This window comes from Crotalus tigris, unplaced genomic scaffold (assembly GCF_016545835.1).
Source record: "Crotalus tigris isolate CLP2741 ecotype Arizona unplaced genomic scaffold, ASM1654583v1 scf7180000019924.707973, whole genome shotgun sequence".
Taxonomy (NCBI): domain Eukaryota; kingdom Metazoa; phylum Chordata; class Lepidosauria; order Squamata; family Viperidae; genus Crotalus; species Crotalus tigris.
Genome location: NW_024097775.1, coordinates 179405 through 202904, shown reverse-complemented (window position 1 = coordinate 202904; position 23500 = coordinate 179405). Strand labels below are relative to the sequence as shown.

Sequence of the window (23500 nt, the reverse complement as noted above, 5' to 3'; positions counted from 1 at the left end):
TTTCACATATAGTTGGAGAAGGACAGGGACATTATGAAGATGTATCCTGATAATTGTTACAGACAAAACAGCTTTTCAAAAACTAGTGAATAAAAAGCATTCTTTTTTTAAAACTACTTGAGAAAAGATATTAGATGATCTTCTATGTTGCTTAACAACAGTTTTTAATATTTTCCTAAACAGGATACTGCTTTTTAACTTCTATTTGTAATCATGATAAATATGTCTTTTCTGTAAGTGAACCCAACAAAATCTGGAGGGCATAGAAGGAGATTCTGGTTCCTGAGTTCCACTGTTAACAATTGACTCTTATCTTCCTGCTTGTCTTTGCTGAAGGAGAGGAGAAAGATTGGAATTCTCTTCACTTCTCTGTCTTCTTGCAGAGGTTGGCTGTCTTCTCCACAACACTCTTGTCTTTTCTGGATTCATTTCAATGCAGCACTTCATGCTTTCTCAATGAAGAAAAGAAAGGACTATCCTACATTTGAAGCAGTTATAGTTGGCTCCTTTTAAGAGCAGACAAACATTGTACACATTTTGCAGGTCATGGTGATGCCTACCTTGCTCTCCATGTTTTTGGACCTTTCCTTGCTACATTTCTTAGCAAAAGCATCTGTGGCAATCTTTCTGTTTCTTTACTGTGCCTGTGTTCTTTCACAAGCTGTTTCCCTGGTTGAGGAATAAATTGGACTGAAAGAAAGGGGAGCAAAAAGAAAAGGGAAATATATGTCTCCCATTCACTTCCCTTGTCAATCTCTACTTTGCTGTCACTGTTGACATCTTCATCCTCACAATATTCTCTTTTCCATAAGCAACATTACACAAAATAATGTGTAGAAAAATAATGTGCAGAAAAGAAGTCAGAAATAGAAAGCAAAACAAATTAAAGGCATGAAATAAAAGAAAAGAGTGAATCTTTTGGGAATGTCTATGTGGAATAGTACAAGTATTCCAGCTTTTTGTATTAAATTCTATGAGTATTTAGTTGATAAATTTTATTTAAGTCTTTAATTTCCATGAAAATTACATTCATTTTTGCCTCTTTCTCTAGCATTGCACCACCAAAAGGATACCTACTGTATATTTATGCCAAAATCTGGTGTGTGATGGGTGTGTGGGTAGATTATATTAAAACAATCTATAAATATTATTTTAATTTTATTTGGGAGTCTTGGTAGGTATTTGAAGTTGTACAGAAATGCCTGGTGGTGCCTGGAAGTATCCCAGTGCTGACCCTGCATATGTGGTCATTCTTAAAAGCCTTTGATAATTATATAGTGGTTTGAAGAAAGGGAATGTTTGCAAGCCTCTAATATAATGTAATAAAATGATGCCTATCTCAATGATAGATATATAGAAACCTGCATTAATCACGAATATTGAAGTTGCTGTAAAGATGGATCTAGGGGTGTCTGCAGTATCTGATTAAAAAAAAAATGAAGATAGTGGCCATGACTGTGTAATGTCAGGTCTGCCTGTTTTTTTATGCATGCAAGGTATGTAAAAACAAGTATAATTTAAGTCACATAATCATAGCAATTTTATATTGTTTTTTTTAATGTATCTGGTTCCACCCTGCCCCCAGATGAAGTACTAAAAATGCAAGGCCTTAATTCCACATTATATTTAACACAATTGCCCCAGGAATAAATAACATCTAGGAGTACCAAAACTAATCAGGAAAATATTCTCCGAGTTCAGTTCTGGTTCCATGGACTCTAATTAACCCATGAATATGGTTGACACCACCCTTCTGATACTGAGCAAGAAACTCTAAGTTAGGGTTATCTCCAAGCAAAATAAATGTTTTTCACTTGGAGCAAGGGGGGAAAAAGTATCAGGGATACCTGAAAAGCTTAAGAGCAGTAGAGGGAGAAATTATGAGAAATGTGAATAGGGAAGACATGAATAGATTGCACAATTCTGAAGGAGTTCTGGAGCTGTACACTGGCATTGTTCTCAGGAGCACTGGAGCTAGTAATACTGATGATAAATGATATGCCTCCAGATGTGCTGTTTTGGTCACTTGTCAATCTGCCTTGGAAAATTGCAGGAAGTTTTAACAGCTTCTGTAACCACTGATGATTTGTTGCTGTATCTGAAAGGAAAATGCAAAAATATTTTCATTTTAAGCAGATGCTCAGTCTGGCTACCTTTCTACTCACTGTTAAAATGCATTGATTCAGAGCCAGAATCTCTCATGTCTACAGAATTCTTCTTTCTTTTAAGAATCATTCATTTTTATCTATGAGTAAGGACAATATTTTGATGAAATATAAAAAAAATTAATATCAGGAAGTTAATCTTTTTCCATTCTTCATATTTGCAAAAAACAAATAGTGAATAGATTTATAATTAAACTGAAACATCTGGTTTTAGGAGCATCAAAAAGAAACCCTTTAAACAATGTGGTATAGACTGTAGTTGTTGGTAGAGTTCTCTAATATTTCTATTTTTATATTTTTAAAACTTAATGTGTAGGTGTTGTAGTCCTAAGATGATATTAAGTTGAAAAAGAATGTTTCTATATATGGCAGTTAAGCTAGTGCATTTTTAACTATATGAAAACCTCTGTTTTTCATTACATGCATTTCATTTCCACATATCCTGTTGTGCTACAGCTTCCAAAAAGAAGAGTAAGAGAGAGAGAGACAGAAAAAATTTCCAGACTTTGCAATCTTCATGTTGTCCATACATTTAACAAATCTGTCTGTCATAGTCATGCCTGAAAATGGATTAATGATTTGTGAAGACTAAAATGGGGATTTCCAGCTTAAAGACTTTCTCAGGCACAAATTCACACTTATAACTTCAATGTTTGTCTTCTCTTACTAGTACTCTAATTTTTATCTGTTTTGTTGTCAACAGCACATAAAACCACTTACTATAGAACTATAGAATATTAATATAATCCAAATCATAAGTGCCATAAATAGCTTAAACCAGTGGTTCTCAACCTTTCTAATGCCGTGACCCCATAATATAGTTCCCCATGTTGTGGTGACCCCAAGTGGGTGTGGCCACCAATAAGAGGGAGTAGGACAGCTAGGGAAAAGGGAAAAAAATGGCAGACAGCGTGGTTTGGTGACCCCCGTGAAATGGTCATTCGACCCCAAATGGGGTCCCGACCCACAGGTTGAGAACCACTGGCTTAAACGAATGAAATCAGCAATGGAATGACAAAAAAAGAATCAACATAGGTGAAAAAAGAACTTCCTTCTGAAAAACCAGACAGCCTCATTACTTCAGCTGGACTGTCAACTGAAGGTGATATTTCTTGGTAAAAGGCTGTACCTGCACATTTGTTCCCATTGAATAGAAGCCATCAGTTGAGCTACCATCAACTGTTGGCTCACTACAGTCTTATCATGACATGATAAAACAAAGTCAAATAGCCATCCTCCAGTGCTGCATCTACTTTTTCCCATCTAAGGGAGTCAGTCAGCAGCAAGACTATCAGAAAGAATAAATCTTCTTTTGCTGGGATATGGGAATATACTTTAAAAACTTATACAAACAGAACCATAAACCAAGTTATGCAGGATCTTACATGAGATGGTTTCTATCCAGAGTTCTCTGACTGATCTTCAGTAACTGGTGAAGAGATCACTCACCTAATATGACAAAGGACCTGGCTCCCTGAAGAATTATTTTTCTTCTGTAATTCTGTTATGTGGGCAAAGTAGGCCTGTTTCTGACACCCTCAAGTAAACAGCGTCATCTTTGGGAATCCAAGAAGGGTGACTTTTCTGTTGCAGCAGCAGAAATGGGGTTCTCCCCTGAGATCTATACAATTCCCACCCTGAGGACATTTCAAAAAGCCTTGAAAGCCTGACTATTTGCCTTAGATTTAGGTTTGTATTTCTTTTCTCTGCCTTTTTTGTTACCATCCACCATCACTAGAATGAAGGGAACTTAATGTAGATAGATTAACTTGACACTTGATCAGGAGAATGAACAAAAAAAAGTCCTTTGATGAAGTTGCTGAATCTGACTACTTAGTGTAAAATAAATAAAGCTATCCTGATCACTCAAGGTATACATTGCTGTATTTAAAACTCAAGCTTCATTTTGAAAGTGATATTTAGTAACAGACTATTAATGAATGAAAAGGCTTGTGTAAATGGAATATTAATATGATGTGGTTCTCCATGACACATTTAAAATATTAATTTTAGATGATACTAGAAAGAATATATTTTTTCTGCTTTTTCATAATTTTTCCCATTGTCATTATTAAAGACATTTGATGAGTTCGGTTTACTATTCTCTTAGCTACTGTTTTATTCAGTTTTACTTTGTGCATCTTCTAACCCATCCTGTTATTTGTTTTCATTGTGTTGTCTTCTACTGATAACATAGGACACTAGTAATAATGAAGAGGCTCAATGTGTTAATTATTTTTAACCCTTGAATGGCTTGTGGTTAGGTTTGGAATCTGCTGATATTTTTTCCCCGATTGGTTCAGCCAAGATGTTTATAAGAGAAAGCCCCAAATATCCTACAAAGTCATAATGTGAAATTCAGCTGGCATTGAAGCTGGTTGTAATTTGATATATTGTGCAGAATGTGCAGATTAAGCCTATTCCTGCAGTCTGGCGAATCCCTGCTATTGAGGATCTTTCTTGTTTGAGCTCATGTATCCATTGCAAACAGAAATGTATGCTCCTTGAGATACATATCTTAATGTGTAATATCAATAAAAGCAATGCAGATGCTTTGCAATAGTTTTATAAAATTGGTAACAAAAGTGGCTATTCTATTAATCTCTGTGAAAGGTAGATAGAAAAAAACAATATGCTTATAGCAAGATTTCTAATTGGACCAGATAGACAGGATGAAGCTTACTTAATTTTAATCAAGATGTTCCTGAAAATACAATCCAGCACATTCTCCTCCCCATTTGACTCTTAAACCTCTCTTAGCAGGATCTGCCATCCTTATGGAAAAGCAGGATTGTAGCAGTTCCCAGAATTCCAGCAACCAGAAGAAACATGAAAATCCCGTCCAATTCCTATCTCTTAACAATTAAGCATTAGACAGTGGGGCTGTTAAAATCATGATTCTTCATAAGTTATGCTGACTCTTATGGTTTGTATGCTTTGTGGAACCTCCCTACCCTATTAAATAAATAGTTCAATAACTACTGCATAAGTAAGATTGTATACTTTGCTTCTAACACACCATGTAAACATGCTTCAGTTAGACTCACAATAAATTAATTAGTATTGATCAAGCACCAGACATCAAGAAGAAATGATTGTCATAGATTGAAACAAATCAGATAAGAATCTAACTATCTATTATACGTAATGTAAGATTTCCTTCGCCCATTTCAAGCTCTAAGAACAGAATCAAAATACCATTTGAGGCATTATGAGGCTTAAAAGGGTCCAACATTCCTTAGTATGTTTTGAGGCATTTGTTGGATTAATCTGTTTTATGCTTTCCTGAGGGAAAAAGTCAGTGATCAAAATGTGAATGGCATGTGAGAAATAAATTACTATACTTTCTCTGGAAATGCATGCATCAAGAAGCATTTGGGTTCAACTACTGCTTGGTAAGCTTCTAGGCTGTGAATCTCCTTTCAAAGGAAAAGAGAGCTATTATTATCTTATCCATAAAGAACTGCTCCAAATGACTGATTGTTGGCAACCATTAAGTATCTGGTTGTTAGCTAGACTCTAGAAGCAAAACTTGACTTTTTTCGTTTCTAACTGTATATGATAAAAGAACCCAAATGAAGAGGGGAAAGTGGGTTAAAGTAGTAGAAAATTACACTTTGATTCATGGAAGAATGGAAGAGTGGTTCATGGAAGAGTAGTTAAAATCCTAGATATTAAGATCTGATTTTTCAGTCTTTATCTCCTTAGAAGTGAACTGAGTCCTGGACCATATTAGAATCTCTACAGCTGTGTTTAGGAAAGTCAAATCTATTACCATGTTGGCTCACAGAATGACATTTATTTTCACCCAGGATATGAAGGTTCTGAAAACAGATTCTGAAAAGTTAATGCATAAACTATCCTTAAACAAAAATCCTGCAAGAAGTGGAAGCTATCCAAGTTTACCAAAAGGTCATTTGAACAACAGTTATCTGTTGTACATTTGAAAGTATCAAGAGGATGTTTTAATTCACATGACTTGGTCCTGTCCAGCAATGTAGCCCTTACACAAAAGCATGCAAATGTTTAGATGCTGCTCTATTTGTCTTTGAAATCATTATCAATCTTATGAAGAAGCCATTTGGTGATATTATCCTATTAGAGTGTGTTTCTTGATTACAAATTAGTTCTTGTTACAAACTTGAAAAGATACATTTTCTCTTGGATTTGTGAGCATTTCAGTCTTTGTTCTTGGAAAGAAGCCTGCAGTGAATGCAGTGTTTGTGATTAGTGCCAGATTTGGAGCTACTATATTTCCTATTTCAAGGATTTCTGAATTACCATTTTAAAAAAATGTATAGTAGAGCAATGTCTTAATTAGGCCCTACCTTTTTTTAAAAAAAATTAGGCAGTACCATTTTGGAATTTGTTTTGAAGTGCCTTCTGGATTTTAAACATGAATTTCGAAGCACATGTAACACAAGATTGGCCATTTATTCAATAGTCCTGGGGCTAAGCTGGTGGAAATACAGGAGATGGTGATATGGTTAGTTAATGGTCCTAATAATCTTAGGGAACCCAACTCTAAAAACAATGGTTCTATGTATCAAAGAAGAACTTTTGGACTTTAATGTGACATACTTTACTTCAAACTGTACTAAGCTAAATTTGCTCCATTTGGAAGGTCCTCTTGCTCATCCTGCTATCTAATTCCCATACAGAACCTTGACTGAATACTGCTTTGTATAAGAATCTGTGTGCCACAACAATGAAATATTTGTATATTTACAGTCCTCTCACACCAGTTCTTTTTCTGATACACGATTTAATTCCTGTTCTTTTAGCTTCATATTGTAGTATTCAGAAGTTATACAGCAGCAGATATCAAAAAACATTTATACATAACACTATTCTTACAAACAATTCAGTCATTGTAGGGTCAATCAATATCTCCCTATTAGTTAATCCAGACCTGTTAAGTTCACTGGAAATTTTGTCATGGATTTTATTGTGATGTTACTGGAATTCAAATCTTTTCTCACGTAACATTTTAACAATAGCTTTTAGCTTTTGATTTAGATACTTTTATCATGTCTTTGTTATTTTTATAAACAACTCAAGGCTGTGATCATACTTAATATTCCTTCTTCCTTCTATTTTCCCCACAACAACCCTGTGAGGTGAGTTGGAGTGAGAGAGCAACTGGCCCAAAGTCTTCCGACCGACTTTCATGTTTAAAGTGGAACTAAGACTCACGGTTCCCTGGTTTCTAACCCAGTGCCTTAACCGGTAGACAAAATGGGTGTGAAGAAACAGTATTTTGGTTATGTTCTTTGCTAATGGATGCACTTGCAGATTTATACATACAGAGGATAAAGTGTAAACTTGCAAAAATATCAGCTTTGTTTCCAACCTAAATAAATTTGAAATATTTTGAAATATGTTCATATTTTGCAAATTCAATAATTATTTGAATGAAATCCATATCTTCTATATGATGATCTATCAACAAATCATTTTTTTTTACTTCTACCAACCACCTAGCTTAGTTAACTTTATTCCACTTCTAAGTAGGGGACTAATCTTCCAATATTTTCTCTTTAAAGACAAAACAATCATTTACTTTTTGTTATGATACCTAACTTTCCATTTTCCAGTTTGCTATTTTCTTTGTGGCTTTCAGGCTATTTGTCACAATTGTAGCCTTCATTAACGTGCCTTTTGAACTGTTTTCCCATGTATTTACACTACAAAGGCATTTGAGGGAAAAATAAATATTATAATGCCTTTGTGAAATTAGAATGTTAGAGATATACTTTCAAATCCTGAGAAATAATAGTTTACAAAGCACAGCTAGGGTGATGGATCCTGTGGTAAGTTTCAATGCTGCCAGGGACATTTAACATTGCCAGTTCTCTTTGCATTGTCATATGAGAAGGTTTTAGGCATCTTTCAGTGTTGGTGGTATGAGAGAAATGGGTACTTTATTTACACTGTGGTTCTTTTGTGGTTATTGGGTCTGTCTGGGAATTGATTTTGAGATGTTCATCTTTTGTTATGGGCTTTAAAATTTTATATTCTGCAAGCAGAAGCATAATCAGGCCTCCTCTCTGTGAGCTTTCCAAAACAACCATCTAGCTAAATAAAATATAATTTGATTGCCCTCTGTTGAAGGCAGGAAACTTTTTGAGCTGATGAGTCTGAATGGAATTTAAAATCTGAGATTCTCATGTGTGCTGGTTGCCGTAATGGTTGTGTTATAAATAAAGCATCATTTAGATTTATGTATGCATGCATGAGACAGAGTGGAATACCACTTCTTTATTTGATTTCAAAGGGTTGATTTCATCAAAGTTCCAATGAATCAAAGAAGGGAACTGGAGGGGGTTACTCTCCTACTTTGTATATTTCAGAATATTCCATTCCATCCCAGTAAAGAACTGGGCAACAGCCACTTATCTGTTCTATTTCCTAAATTTTCCAGTGGAACTCCTATAGTCATGGAAACTAGTGCTTTGTTCCATGACTGACTGTGACATCAAATCATTGCCAGTTCTTAGTGACCACACAAGTAGATTTTCTCCATGATGATTTTTTCCTAAACTATTGTTTCGGTCTTCTAATGGTGGACCCCTTCTCTTTTCTTCCATGTTCCCAGCATTAGAGCTTTAATAAGAAATCTAGGTCTTCACATAATATATCTGAAGTAGGATAATTTAAGCCTGGTCATGAGTAATACCTCTGGATTGATTTGCTCAATGATCCATCTGTATGTTTTCTTTGCTATCTGTAGTATACTTAAGTGTATACTATACTCTGTGAGTATGTACTCTTTGAGGAGTATCTCAAGCTTCTGTCTTGGGCCCGGTGCTTTTCAGCATCTTCATAAATTACCTAGACGAAGGAATAAAAGGGAACTCATTAAATTTGCAGGCAATACCAAGCTCTGGAGAATTTTGGAAGATAGACTTGTGATTCATAAGGTTCTTGACAGATTTGAGCACTGGGCCCTATCCAACCAGATGTAATTCAGTGCTAAGAGAAGCATGGTTCTGCACTTAGACATGAAAAACTAAATACACAGGTATAAAATAGGCAGTACCTGGCTCAATAATAGTTACTGTGAAAGGGATCTTGGTATCCTAGTGGGACATCAATTAAGTATCAGCAAGCAATGTGCTACAGCTGCCAAAAAGCCAATGCAGTCCTAGGCTGCATCAACAGAAGGCTAAGTGATTGTATTGCTCTATACTGTGTAGTGAGGCCACACTTGGAATAATGCATCCAATTCTGGTTATCATGATACAAAAAAGATGCTGCGATCCTAGAAAGAGTGCAGAGAAGGGCAACAAAGATGATAAGGGTCTAGAGGATAAATCCAATAATATACAGTTAATGGAACAAGGTATATAGAAGGATTCAGGATGATATGATAGCTGTCTTCTGATATATGAAGGGCTGTCAACAGGGCAGAAAGCATTGATTTATTCTTCATAGCACCTGAGGCGAAGACAAGAAGTAATGGGTGGAAGCTTCTTAGAGAGAAATCCAATTTCCTGATAGTAAGAATAATTAATCAATGGACCATCTTGCCTCCAAGAGCTGTGAGTGCTCCATCCTTGGAGGTCTTCAATAAAAGATTGGACATTTGTCTGGGATGTAATAAGGTCTGCCATGGGCAGGGAATTGGTCTAGAAGATCTTCAAGGTCCCTTCCAGCCATATGGTTCTATGAGTTTTCACCAACACTTAGCATAATGCCAGTTGCTTATTTAGTTGTTTGTTTGCTTATTTAAAAATAATCTTTTAAAATGCAGGCCGAACAGGCAAGGAATTTGGTAGGGATCATGAGACAATCCTTGCACATGTGTATGTCCAGATGCATCATACTGATTATTCTTTGTTCTAAAATATGCAAGAAAGAGTCCTTTTGATAGGTTAATTTAATGTTTCTAATATGCTGCATTTCAGGGAAGTAGATATGCAGTCTCCATTTAAAGCACATTCAATGAAGGAGTGGTATTTATTCCACGACCAAACTTCTTTTTCTTTTAGAAAGTTTGTTTAACATTAATTTTAGTAAATATGTGATTAAATGCATCATTTTAGATTCTGCACTCTAGAATGAGAGAAGACATGACTTTCTATGTGACATTTTTTCTACCGGTTGTAATTGAATGCTATCATATTCCCATTTAGCCATCTTCTCCTAATGCTAAACATGCTCTCCTGGTCGTAAACTCTCAATAATCCTTATTGTGTTTTTGGAATATGATACAATTTATTTGAATCTATGCCTTCCTGATGTATAGTGCTTGAAACTCAGTGAAGTACTTAGGAGGGATTTGATTAAAGTAGATTAAGTGGAACATTTGCTTGTTGTGATTTAAAAATTGCACTTCTATTAATGCAATATATTACTGTTTGTTTTTCGGCTCTCTGTTGTCATCCCAACCCACAAGGGATAGGACCTTAGAGTTCCCACAGCAGGTGACCGTACAATCATGTTGGGTTCCAGAGGAAGTATTGGGGGGGGGGTTGAGGGTCTGGTAGGCTGTTCGGCTGAGACTGAAGTTGTTCATCTGGTTACAGTCGGGATTAGCATGAGGCCAGAGCTTTAGACCAGAATACCTTGATCAGCCTCTCTGATTGTAAGATTCACTTCAGTTTTCTGAGGAGCTCTGAGAAATGTAGTATGTGAACAAATTCCTGGAAAAAGACAATGTGAACAAATTCCTGGAAGAAGACAAGAGGATCCAACCAAGCACAAGCAACAACCCACATTAGGGATTACATTTTGGTGATAAAATCAGAAATTCACTCTTATTGTGTCTGCTGGTAGCCATCTGGAAACCTTGTTTAGGGCAATTCAGTCTTAAAGTGGAGGAGAGATAGGCCTTAGGATCATCTCCAGGAACAATATTTTGCTAGTTGTTAGTATTCACTGCTGAATCTCAGTGGGTTTGCATCTTCCCATTCAATCTATGTACAATCTGGGGATCCTGCTGGAATCTCAGGTACATATACAGATAGAAGCTGTGGCCAGGAAGGCACCTAATGTCCCAGTTGTACTCTTTCTTATATTGGGAGGCCCTTCATGCATTCATCTGGGTCTTAGCCACCTCACAATGTAACACTCTCTAATTGGGGCCAATCTAGAAGCTGCAGGTGGTTCAAAAAGCAACAGTATGGGTAGTGATGGGCATCATGCATGCTCCATCCCATTGCTTTTCAAGCAACATTGGTTATTAGTTGGCTTCTGGGTACAAATTCAAGTTACTAGTAACCATGTTTAAAGCTATCCAAGGTATAATAATAATAATAATAATAATAATAATAATAATAATAATAATAATAATAATAATAAAGTTGGAAGGGACCTTGAAGGTCATCTAGTCCAACCCCCTGCTCAGGCAGGAAACCCTACACCATTTCAGACAAATGGCTGTCCAGTCTCTTCTTAAAAACTTCCAGTGTTGGAGCATTCACCATTCTGGAGGCAGGTTGTTCCACTGGTTAATTGTTCTAACTGCCAGGAAGTTTCTCTTTAGTTCTAGTTGCTTCTCTCCTTGATTAGTTTCCATCCGTTGCTTCTTGTCCTGCCTTCAGGCGCCTTGGAAAATAGCTTGACTCCCTCTTCTTTGTGGCAGCCCCTGAGATATTGGAACACTGCTATCATGTCCCCCCTCATCCTTCTCTTCATTAAACTAGACATAAGTATGGCTATCTGCAGGACCACTTATCTCTAGTCATCTGTATCCATGTAGCACAATATTCATCTTAGAGATTCATGTTGTTTTCACCATTACATTGTAAGGAATCTATTGAAGACCTGGTTGTTTCTCTTAGGCCTTGGGGAATAGGGTGATTGTGGGATCTCCCCTTTTTTTGCTTTTGCCTGTTTTGTTTTGGTTGCATTTTTAATAATTTCCCATTCCAATTGTATATATGTATGTGTGTGTGTGTGTGTGCGTACACATGTGCGAACATGCACAAACACATTATGAATATCTGTGTGTGGGGGGTGTCTAAATTATAAATTAATTAAACTCTACTTGGCTGAGGTTTGCTTTACAATCAGCTAATTTTCACGTCAAATTAGCAAGTGAGATGCCCACACAGTAAAGAAGATGACCTTGATAGAGATAAGCAGGAATAATTATCTAGGCAAAACAAACAGAAGCATTTTTAAAATCTAGTACAAAAACTTATGGAAGCAGTTCAAACAGATGCCTCTCTAAGTCACTGGAATATAAGAAAAAGAAAGATGTCCAGCACAATCAGACTTTCAAGATTACTTATTGTAAGATACATGTTATTATAACCACTCTCAATAAAATTAATTTTTTTCCTTCCTGTGGAGTTGATTTCCTGTTCTGGTCTACCTCATGGCTGACACCCACATCCTATCTGTGTGCATTTGACTTTTGTATCAAAAGTAAATAACTTGGCACTTATCTCTCTTGAATTTCATTCTGCTATTTTCAAGCCATTTCTATGAGCTCTCAAGTCTGTTTGGGATTTCATTTCTAAGTACTATCTGTCTTACCCAAAGTTGCTTCATTTACAAATCTGATCAATGTTCCTTCCATCTCTTCATTCAAGGTGTTAATTAAAACCTGAAGAATAAAAGACCCAGAACTGCTCCTCAAGGCACCCAATTTGCTATTGTATATATTTGTAATGTGAAACAAGTTATGAGAATGTAATTTTAAAATTAGGCTTCAGTCTGTTAATAATTGTAGGCTGAAAGGAGTTATGGTTGTTGCTTGGCTTGATTACTACTGGATTAAAGCAGAGTTTGCTTGTTTCTGTTTTTATACTGCCTCCTATACATACCAGCATTCCAACATTCTTCGAGGTGCAATTCAAGGTGTTGACAATGACTTATTAAACCCTACATGCCACAGGACAGGTATATTTAAGGGACTTCTTCTTCCCATTTACATGTATCTATCTCCTCAGATTTGGCAGATTCTTTCTACTAAATGTCATCATCTGATGAGACCCAGGAAAAGACCTTTGTTTGCCATGGTGTCAATTCTCATTCTCCTGGCTTTGTATTGAAATCATCTCATACATTGCATTCAGAATATCTAATAATTAGTAATGAGGAAGCAAAAAAAAAGTTGTGACATGAACCAGGAACAAGGCTTCATCTCCTCTATTGAATTCTGCTTGTATATTAATTGGTTGCATCAGGTCACTTTGAAAAATTTGTTGTGGGCCAGCCAATTCCCTGGGAATCTTAGCAAAAATACTTGATTTTCTTTTTGTCCTGGAACCTAAGAAAATCCCAGACTTAAATCATGTAGTTCTAACTGCCTGATCTCTTAGTACATCAACTTGATACACTAAGGTTCAAGTTGTATGTTGAACCTTGATATATTATATAAATAATTATTTGAAGAAAATTATATAAGATTGATGATAAATCATTTATATATCTAAAGCTTTTTGGGGAAAGGTTGCCTTCAACTCAGTATTAATTCTGGCAACTGTTCAGACAAATTTCTGCAGTTTTCTTGGCAAGATTTCAGAAGTGGTTTGCCATTGCCTGTTTCCTAGAACTGTGAAAGAGCAACTGACCCAAAGTCACCTGACATTTATGAAGGCTTGGATAGTACATATTGCTTTGCACTGAAAGAACTGATATGTCAGGCATTTACGCATTATAAGTCAAGATCAAGACCATTCAGAATGTACCAAATCCAAAACATAAAGTAGATTTTTTAAAAAGATTGCTTGGCTTTTAGATTTGTAATGCATCGTTCTGAAAATTCAAGGCAAGCTTAGCAGAACTTTGCAGCACTTACTGGATGAAGAAGTCATATGTCATTGGACTCATCAGCATGATGTAGCTTTCCATGCTATCAAGAAGTTAGTCATCTTCTATTTGGTCCTTATAATGAATCAAAGACTTCAGTTATTACCTATGATACCTCAACATACAGAGTTCATGTTGTTCTCAGCTAAACAGTGCCTGATGATAGAGATGTGTAAGTAAATATTAATTTTGAGCAATGACTTTAGCAAAGTTAGACAGAAAAAAATTGGCTATAATCTTAGGGCCGTGGTGGCAAACCTATGGCACATGTGCCACAGGTGGCACGCAGAGCCCTCTCTGTGTCCTAGGGATTCAGAAAATCCATAACTATGCATATGCTTATACTTTTGAAATTTGGGTAGATCAGAGCCCATTCTGACTTTTTTTTTTCTCGCAATAAAGCAACTCTTCTCATTCTGTCAACCCTATGCAATGCTGGATCATCTGCTACTTATAACTGTAAAATTAATATATATTATGTCTGCAGTATTCCCACAATATATTAAGGAAGTTATCCAATCAGAAAATGTTTCAAGATTTCTGCTCAATAAATCCATGCTAATAATTACTGCATTATTTTGAAGGTGCTCACAAATATTACAATCTGCTCCAGAATCTGGAGTGGCTGGATGTTCCACTTTTCCTTTTTTGAAGATAGGGATAACACTTATATTCTTCCAGGCATCTAGCATTTCATCAGGATTTCTCAGAGCTAATACATAGAAATTTAGCCAGACCATCATTTAGTTTCTTCATATTCATAAGATGCAATTAATATAGTCATTAAACTCATTCAATGCTAAGAGATATTCTTTTACCTTGTTTTTAATCTGTTTCATTTTGTCCCAATTTCCTGGTAGAATACTTATATTATGTTCAAGAAGATTGAGTCAATATAAGTATCAGGAAGTTCTGCCTTTTCACTATTATTTGTTAGTACTTCGTCTTCTTCATTTTAAAGCTGATCTGTCATTTTTTTCTTTTCTTTTAGCAAACTGTGTCTAAAAGAAACTTTTATTTTTAGCACTCTTTGTTGACCTCAGCTCACTTTGGGGTTTCAGTTTTTTGACAACATTTCTAAAGGTCTGAGCCACATGACTAGACTCTTAAGATCTGGTCTTTTTCCATTTCCTGTCAGCTCCACCTCTTTTGCTAATGTTTCAATATCTTTAAAAAACAAAGCATGTGTTTATTAATTTTATGTCATGTTTTATTTCTATATTAATACAACAGAAAGACTCTTGGCAATTTCAAAGCATAAAAAGTTAGGTGTTTAAAAACACAGTAAAAACATAATAAAAATAAATTAGAATTTAGAGTTATTAGAAGCTAGATGTCATGGATCCGACTAATGAAACACTTCAAAGAACTTCCAAGCATTATTTATCCTAAAAAGTCTTTAATCATGTTACAAAGCTAAGGATGCCAAGATCTGAAATCTCCACCCCAGAGCAGTTATTTTGCTAGCATTTTCCCTCCCTTATTTTGCTGTCATAATTCACGTTCTCCAATTAGCCTGGGGGGCAAAGGTTCACTTCCGTTCTGAAGCCCATGTAATTACTCTCTCTACACATTCTTTCTCCTCCCCACCCAAAGTCATCTGAATTAACTCTAAAAATACCAGACAGTTCTGCATATTTTGTCAAAGCAAAAATATTCAATATTAGCTGCATTGACATCCACCCGCCCCCCCCCCCTTACAAAAAGGATAAGTCCTTAACAAAAGCATATGTCAGGGATTATCTCTTGGTTTGTTGGGTTTCTCTCATGAAACTTTTTGATGAGTCGGTCAGCCTTCACATCGCTGGATTTCACCCAAGTAGCTTCGTACAGCGAGTACCCCTTCCATTGTACTAGGTACTGCAATTTCCCTTTAAAAATTCTAGAGTCAAGAATATGTTTCACTTCATAGTGAGTCTGACCTGCTACTACAAGGGGCCCAGGTGCTTTCTTAGAGGGAGGCCTTAACGTGGAGCCCCTACAAGGTTTTAACAAGCTGCAATGGAAGACAGGGTGAATCCTCCCTAAAAGCCTAGGGAGTTTCAATTCTACTGTGACGGGGTTGATGATCCTTACGATGGGGAAAGGCCCCAAGTCCTAACTTCTTACTGGGTAATTTGAGGTCAGTTGTTGGGAAGATGGGAGTCCTTTGCAGGCAATGAAATGAGCCTGCTTCGAGAACAGGTCTATCACAGTCCATATGACAGTATTTCCTCTACTTTCAGGTAGGTCTATATAAAGTCCATAGCTATTTCTTACCATGGTTGAAAAGGGTCTGCTACCGGCTGCAGTAACCCAGGGGTTTTCCCTGGGATTCTTTTCATTGTGGCATATACAGTACAACTTTTTACATAGTTTTCCACATCCCGTTTCAGCCCCGGCCACCAAAATTGCTGGTGGGTGAGATGTAGAGTTTTTAGATATCCAAAGTGCCCAGCCTGTTTTACATCATGGCTGTGTTTGAGAGCATTAAGACGGAGGGCTTCAGGCAAATATAGTTTTCCCCCTTTGTAAGCCAAGCCATCCCTGCATGTTAGGGAGGTTTGATTATCTTTGAACCATTGATCAGTGAGGAGCTCTTGTTTTATTTTGTGGATTTGTTCTTTTGCCTTGAGGTCAAGAGATGAGTCCTCAAATCTTTCTCTTAGTCCTAGGAGGAAGAGGTGGGAGTCCTCCAATTCTGGGGCTTGCTCATTATATAAATTGTTCAGCCATTCGGATGCTTCTCCCTGTAGGCCGGACACAATCACATCGACCATGGCCCCTGGGTCCGGGTAGAGATAGGCCCAGCAATTCAAATAAGAGCGTACTTGGTTGAGGAAAAAAATCATCTTCTCTGGGTCCCCATCGAAGGTTGCTCTGAAAAGTGGTGCAATTATAGGCTGTTGGGGTCCCCACTGTGGCTGTTGCTGCTGGCCCCATCCTGGCTGCAGATTTATGCTCGGGGGTTGCACTTTTGGGGGCTGTGGCCAATCTCCTTGCTGTGGTTGTTCTCCCACCAGCTGCTGATCTCCTGGCTTCTGCACCACCCCAAGCTGTTGCAAGGCTTCTGGCAAGCACAGAGGTTGCTGATCATCTACCTGCTGGGGAAGCCAATCTCCCCCATCGCTGCAGAGGCCTCAGACTGGGATTCCCTCTCTCTTCAGGGGAAGACAGGATCTGAAAGGCTGTCTGATCTGCAATGGAAGGGCTGCAGGCTCTTCTGTGCAGGAATTGATTTCTGCTTCTCACCTCTGGGTTTTGAAATCTTTCCAGTGACTCACCCAACACTTGAGTGGCAGGCAATTCGTTAGCTCTCCACCATTCTGCTTTTGAAGTCTTTGAAGGTGGCAAGGCTGTTTTGAAGTCTCCGCTGGACTTATCCCAGTCTGACGACCAAATCAGCTCTCCTAATTGCTTTGGTCTTGCTTCCAGCTGGGAGATCTGCCAGAGTTCCTTCTCCTCTGGCCTGCTGGCTGTCACTCCCCCCTCTTCTTCTTCCATAATGAGATCTTCCCCAAATCTTTGTCAGCTTATTCCTTTAATTTAGGAACAGCGACTAGGGCTCGGGACCCCATAAATGGTTTGAAAAGTTTGTTGATCTTGGCATGATGTAATGTTCTAACTAATGAAACACTTCAAAGAACTTCCAGGTATTGTTTATCCTTGTTGTTGTTAATTGCGAAGTCGTGTCCGACCCATCGCAACCCCATGGACAACGTTCCTCCAGGTCTTCCTGTCCTTTACCATCTTCTGGAGTCCATTTAAGTTCACACTTACTGCTTCAGTGACTCCATCCAGCCATCTCATTCTCTGTCGTCCCCTTCTTCTATTGCTCTCAATCTTTCCCAGCATTAGGCCCTTTTCCAGTGAGTCCTTCCTTTTCATTAGGTGGCCAAAGTATTTGAGTTTCAACTTCAGGATCTGGCCTTCTAAAGAGCAGCCTTTCTTATGGTCCAACTTTCATAGCCATACATTGCAACTGGGAAAACCATGGCCTGGACTATACGCACTTTTGTTGGCAGGGTGATGTCTCTGCTTTTTAGAATGCTGTCTAAATTTGCCATAGCTTTCCTCCCCAGGAGCAAGCGTCTTTTAATTTCTTGGCTGCAGTCCCCATCTGAGGTAATCTTGGAGCCCAGAAAAATAAAATCTGTCACTACCTCCATTTCTCCCCCATCTATTTGCCAGGAATTGAGAGGGCTGGATGCCATGATTTTGGTTTTCTTAATGTTGAGTTTCAAGCCAACTTTTGCACTCTCCTTCTTCACCCGCATCAAGAGGCTCTTTAGTTCCTCTTCACTTTCTGCCATTAGAGTGTATCATCTGCATATCTTAGGTTGTTGATATTTCTCCCGGCAATCTTAATTCCAACTTTTGATTCATCTAGCCCTGCCTTTCTCATGATGTGCTCTGCAAATAAGTTAAATAGGCAGGGCGACAGTATACAGCCTTGCCGGACTCCTTTTCCAATTTTGAACCAATCAGTGGTTCCGTGTCCGGTTCTCACTGTTGCTTCTTGACCCGCGTATAGGTTTCTCAAGAGACAAATAAGATGGTCTGGTATTCCCATCTCTTTAAGAACTTGCCACAATTTGTTGTGATCCATACAATCAAAGGCTTTAGCATAGTCAATGAAGCAGAAGTAGATGTTTTTCTGGAGCTCCCTAGCTTTCTCCATGATCCAGCGTATGTTGGCAATTTGATCTCTAGTTCCTCTGCCTCTTCGAAATCCTGCCTGTACTTCTGGTAGTTCTCGTACATACATTCTCCTACATACTGCTGGAGTCTAGCTTGTAGGATTTTAAGCATAACTTTACTAGCATGTGAGATGAGTGCAATGGTGCGATAGTTTGAACAGTCTTTGGCATTGCCTTTCTTTGGAATTGGAATGTAAACTGACCTTTTCCAATCCTGTGGCCACTGTTGAGTTTTCCAAATTTGCTGGCAAATTGAGTGTAGCACTTTTACTGCATCGTCTTTTAAGATTTTGAATAGCTCAGCTGGAATACGGTCACCTCCACTAGCTTTGTTGTTGCTCAGATTTTCTAAGGCTCATTTCACTTCACATTCTAAGATGTCTGGTTCGAGGTCAGTGACCATCTCATTGTGGTTATCTGGGATGTTAAGCTCATTCTTGTATAGTTCTTCTGTGTAGTTTTGCCATCTCTTCTTAATCTCTTCTGCCTCTGTTAGGTCTCTGCCATTTTGGTCCTTTATCATGCCCATTTTTGCATGAAATGTTCCCTTCATATCTCCAATTTTCTTGAAGAGATCTCTGGTCCTCCCTATTCTGTTGTTTTCTTTTATTTCTTTGCACTGTTCATTTAAGAAGGCATTCTTATCTCTTCTAGCTACTCTCTGGAATTCTGCATTCAATTGGGTGTATCTTTCTCCCTTGCCTTTCGCTTCCCTTCTTTCCCCAGCTATTTGCAAAGCTTCCTCAGACAGCCATTTTGCTTTCTTGCATTTCTTTTTCTTTGGGATGGTTTTAGTTGCTACCTCTTGTACAATGTTGCGAACTTCCATCCATATTTCTTCAGGCACTCTGTCTATCAGATCCAGTTCCTTAAATCTATTTGTCACCTCTACTGTATATTCATCAGGAATATGATTTAGTTCATACCTGAGTGGCCTATTGCTTTTCCCTACTTTTTTCAATTTAAGCCTAAATTTTGCAATGAGAAGCTCATGATCTGAGCCACAGTCAGCTCCTGGTCTTGTTTTTACTGATTGTATACAGCTTCTCCATCTTTGGCTGCAGAGCACATAGTCAATCTGATTTCTATGTTGACCATCTGGTGATGTCCATGTGTAGAGCCGTCTCTTGGGTTGTTGGAAAAGAGTGTTTGTTATGACCATCGTATTCTCTTGACAAAATTCTATTAGCCTGTGCTCTGCTTCATTTTGTACTCCAAGGCCAAACTTGCCTGTTATTCCGGTTATCTTTTGGCTTCCTACCTTAGCCTTCCAATCCCCCATGATGATAAGGACATCATTTTTTGTTGTTAGTTCTATAAGGTGCTGTAGGGCTTCATAAAACTGGTCAATTTCATCCTCTTCAGCACCAGTGGTTGGGGCATAGATTTGGACTATTGTGATATTGAATGGTTTGCCTTGGATTGTTTATCCTAAAAAGTCTTTAATCATGTTACAAAATGTCAGCAGGGCAAGCTAAGGATGCCAAGATCTGAAATCTCCACTCCAGAGCAGTTATTTTGCTAGCATTTTCCCTCCCTTATTTTGCTGTCATAATTCACGTTCTCCAATTAGCCTGGGGGGCAAAGGTTCACTTCCATTCTGAAGCCCACATAATTACTCTCTCTACACATTCTTTTTCCTCCCCACCCAATGTCATCTGAATTAACTCTAAAAATACCAGACAGTTCTGCATATTTTGTCAAAGCAAGAATATTCAATATTAGCAGCGTTGACATCAAAACTATTTTGTGGAGATACAGATCAGCTATTATTGTCTGGGCTAAATAGATTCTCTTTTGAGTCAGATTAATTTTTGTGTAGTAGTTTATGGAATGGCATCTTCTTCACAAGTCAGAAGATCCCTAGACAATTTTAAAGCCCTCCCCTTTTAAAATAATAATAATTAAGTATTCGTTGTAAAGAAGGATGAAAAATAAATGTAATTTTAATTGAATTCTTTCTTCTTTGTATCTCTTTGATTCACACTGATAGATTCTGAGTCAGAACTGCACAGGTAACCTTTGGGAATATTTAAGAGCAGCTTTCCCAAACTCAGCAACTTTGAGATGCGTGGACTTCAACTCTTGAGAAATTCTGAGAGTTGAAATCTACACATCTTAAAGCTGACAAGATTGAAAAACACTTTTTTAAAGTGGAGGATTTTGCTGGGAGTTCTGCGCATCCCAAGGTGCAATCTGAGAAATGAGACTTACTCTCATTGTCCTCAATTCTTTTTCAATCACTAAAGAAGTAACCAATAAGTTGTTGAGAATAAAAGTTGATCTTTCTTTGGCATATTTTTGGCCTCGTAAGCACTATTCTATACATGCAAAACTGCTGAAACAAAATATCCCTGTTTAACAGCTACTCATTTTGTTTATCGGAAAGGCATATCATTGAAATCTGTCATTCTCCAGAGCTTTTGTAATTGCTTCTTTGTGTTTCAGGTGTCTTTCTGGAACCACTCGGCCAACTAATATTTTAATGAAGAAAATGGAAGAAAGCTTACTTCCAATTGTGGCTATTAAGGGAAAAATATCAAAAGCAAATTTATTCTGAATTTAAAAATGGTTAATGTATCTGCCCTTTCAATTGTTTTTAATTCTTTCATTATGAATCCACCATCAAAGGAAAATAAATATGTTTTAAAGCTTGATTCTTTTTCTGAACTCCACCCTTTCAATATTGCTTTCTCTCAGTATACAAAATATCAACCCTACCCTAATCTAATAAACAAAAAAAAAACCAACCTCAATTTACAACTAAAAGAACGGCTTCTGAGCTGCTCTATAATTTAACAACTTTCTTTCCCCACTTTCCTGGAAACTAGGCATTATAGGCAATAGCCTATAGCCACAGATGAAGTTTCATTATACAAGACAGAGCTGACAGTGGTGGTTAAGGTGGAGAAAGGCAGAGAGCAGACTATCCCACACTTTCTCTAGGTGCAGTGTTAGAGGATCACAGTCAGACAAAAAAGCACAGTACAGAAAATACTGGTACAAAACGAAACCAGCCATAATTAGACTTGACCAAATGGTTGTTGGTTGCATTGAAGCCAATTCTTGGTGGAAACTCTGCTCTATTTCATATTGGATCATTACTGAACCTCAATTTGAGACACTCAGAAGTTTATAGGGAGAAATTATTATCCTCCCTGTTGTACTTCTATTTCTTCAGACTAAATTTACAGATGCTCTTCAGTTTATCAAAAGACTGTGTACTGTATTTTATTGCTATAAGAATATCTAAACTATTGGGGATAGAAACTGCAGTTTATGAAGATTTCTAATTAAATAGGTGTATTCAACATACATATCTGTATCAAATACAAAATTTGTTCGTTATATATGAACACCTAAAACCTGTTAGTAATGGAGCAAGAAATGATTAGCCAAGAATCTGTGGTTAAATGAAATTTCTCATATTGAACACGAAAGGGGCTACAGGTAGTCATCGACCAACAATAGTTCATTTAGACCATTCAAAGTTATAACGGCACTGGAAAAAAAATGACTTATGACCATTTTTCACACTTATGACAGTTGCAGCATCCCCATGATCATGTGATTTACATCCGGCTGCTTGACAGCTGGCTCTTATTTATGACGAATGCAGTGTCGTGGGGTCATGTGATCCCTTTTTGAAATCTTCTGATAAGCAAAATCAATGAGAAAGCCAGATTCATTTAATAATAGTGTTATTGATTTAACAACTGCAGCAATTCATTTAACAAATGTAGCAAGAAAAGTTTTAAAATGGGACAAATTTCTCACTTAGCAACATCAATTTTGGGCTTAATTGTGGTCATAAGTTGAGGACTACCTGTATTTTCAGCATTCTAGAAATGTTCTAAGCTTTATTCAAACTCTTCATGTCATGCTTGGAATTGAGTTGTTCCAGAGCATGAAATCAATTTACATTGTGCCTATTTTGTCCTCAATATAGCAATTTTGCAAACTAGATAGGAAAAAGTTCACATTCAGAATACTGGGGGGAAAAACTTTTCCACACTGTCAGACTGGCTGTCAAGGACTACAAGCCCAGAAATGTCTTCTAAGCACTGTCTCTAATGCTGAAGCCAACCTTATCTGCCTAGGCAAGAGATAAAAAGGCTAGCCTATCCGGTTATGACTTCATGCAGTATCCTATGGAAAATTAGAAATAATTGGGGCTAGTGGGTATTGCAATTTGGTATTCCTTGGAATGGTGACATGTAAGTGGGTCGCTCTCCTGTAAAAACTTTTAAATAATTTCAAACTGGCCAACTCTAAGTGGTTTATAAGTCTTAAATGTTCACAATATCAGTTTTTTCACATTATCATTTTTTTTTAAAAAAATAGTCAATTGTTGAACATCCAAAATAGATAGAACACTGTTAGTCTTAAATTGGAAAACAGGAGAATATTTTAGTAAGTTAATTGGGTCACTGAGACTTGGTAAAGCAAAAAAGCAGTAGTAAGGGAGACAATTTACTAAAACTGTTCAGAGTTAGAGTCACATAACTTATAACTTTGCAGTCTCATAAAATTCATAAAGTTATCTTAGTCGATATCATTGACTAATCAGGGAAGATTTTCAATCACTTTAAGAAATTGTTTTAATTTTCTTTGTTGAAGCAGAGGAGGTTTTTGTTCTACACTTACCCAGGCTGGAGTTCCTTATTCAAAACAGCTAAAGTTTACATAGTATAATAATGTTCTTTCAATCTTAGGTTGGTGGGTAGAAATGAAACAGGTAATAGCAAACATTGTGACTGAGGCTTCAGTCTTATTTGTCATTGAAGAAGCACAACATTACTCAGGCAGGAAGTAATGATTTATTACTGAATTTCAGGTTCTTCTTTTTCTTTTTTTTTTTTAATGCAATTTCTAGAGATAGCATACTGG

At 37.3% G+C, this 23500-nt stretch overlaps 1 protein-coding gene and 1 long non-coding RNA gene across 13 annotated transcripts in view; one reads left to right on the top strand and one right to left on the bottom strand.

Moving 5' to 3' along the window:
• Window positions 1–23500, top strand: part of DOCK10 (dedicator of cytokinesis 10) — a 192298-nt gene that overhangs the window by 38082 nt on the left and 130716 nt on the right. The gene's annotated exons all lie outside the window — the stretch shown is intronic.
• LOC120317893 lies at window positions 268–23332 on the bottom strand. The gene is made up of 4 exons (XR_005559331.1): window positions 23258–23332; window positions 13921–14006; window positions 8845–8999; window positions 268–2098 (listed from the first exon to the last, which is right to left on the bottom strand). It is a non-coding gene; the product is annotated as an uncharacterized LOC120317893 (long non-coding RNA).